Here is a 697-nt window from a genome sequence, read left to right on the forward strand (position 1 = left end):
ATAAGAAGAAGAAGAAGAAGAAGAAGAAGAAGAAGAAGAAGAACAATAATAATAATAATAATAATAATAATAATAATAATAATAATAATAATAATAATATACAGACACACATAACGTTAACTCGAGAGAATCGTGACTTCAGAAAAAAAATCCCACAGGGATACAACTATTGATTGCATCCTCCACCCCCATCTCTCTCTCTCTCTCTCTCTCTCTCTCTCTCTCTCTCTCTCTCTCTCTCTCTCTCTGTCTCTCTCTCTCATTTCCTCTCCTTTTTTCTCCAAGTGCTGCAGAGAGGAGCTGCTTACTGCATCGCGGGGGAGGAAGTATAGACCAGGAAAAAGCAAAAAGGGGAGGAAAAAGAGGACGGGAAAGAAGAAAAGGCAACCCGAGAGCTCTTTATATCACACCACACGTTCGTGCTGGGATACAGTGGGGGAACACCGGGCGGACCGGTGAGAGAGGACGCGCGCGCTCTGCAGGATCCCCACCGGTAAGTTCGTGTCATTTTTGCGTGTGTGTGTGTGTGTGTGTGTGTGTGTGTGTGTGTGTGTGTGTGTGTGTCTTTTAAACATATATCGCATAGAAAAGCTGTAATGTTAAAACAGTAAGAAAGCAAATCCAGCCTTCGTGCTCGCTGTGAGAAGCCGCATTAAGAGCTGTCACGACTTTGAGGGATGCACCGTGAGATCAGGAG

General features: G+C 44.0%; 1 protein-coding gene across 1 annotated transcript in view; it reads left to right on the plus strand.

Annotated features, from left to right (window-relative positions):
- Positions 1-298: 298 nt before the first annotated feature.
- The window catches only part of LOC132860330 (synaptic vesicle glycoprotein 2C), a 37167-nt gene continuing 36768 nt past the window's right edge, over positions 299-697 (plus strand). Inside the window, exon 1 of the mRNA XM_060891499.1 lies at positions 299-493. The gene's annotated coding sequence lies outside the window, so the exon portion shown is untranslated. The remainder of the gene's footprint in view (positions 494-697) is intronic.

The sequence above is a fragment of the Tachysurus vachellii genome, chromosome 17 (genome assembly GCF_030014155.1).
Source record: "Tachysurus vachellii isolate PV-2020 chromosome 17, HZAU_Pvac_v1, whole genome shotgun sequence".
Lineage (NCBI taxonomy): Eukaryota > Metazoa > Chordata > Actinopteri > Siluriformes > Bagridae > Tachysurus > Tachysurus vachellii.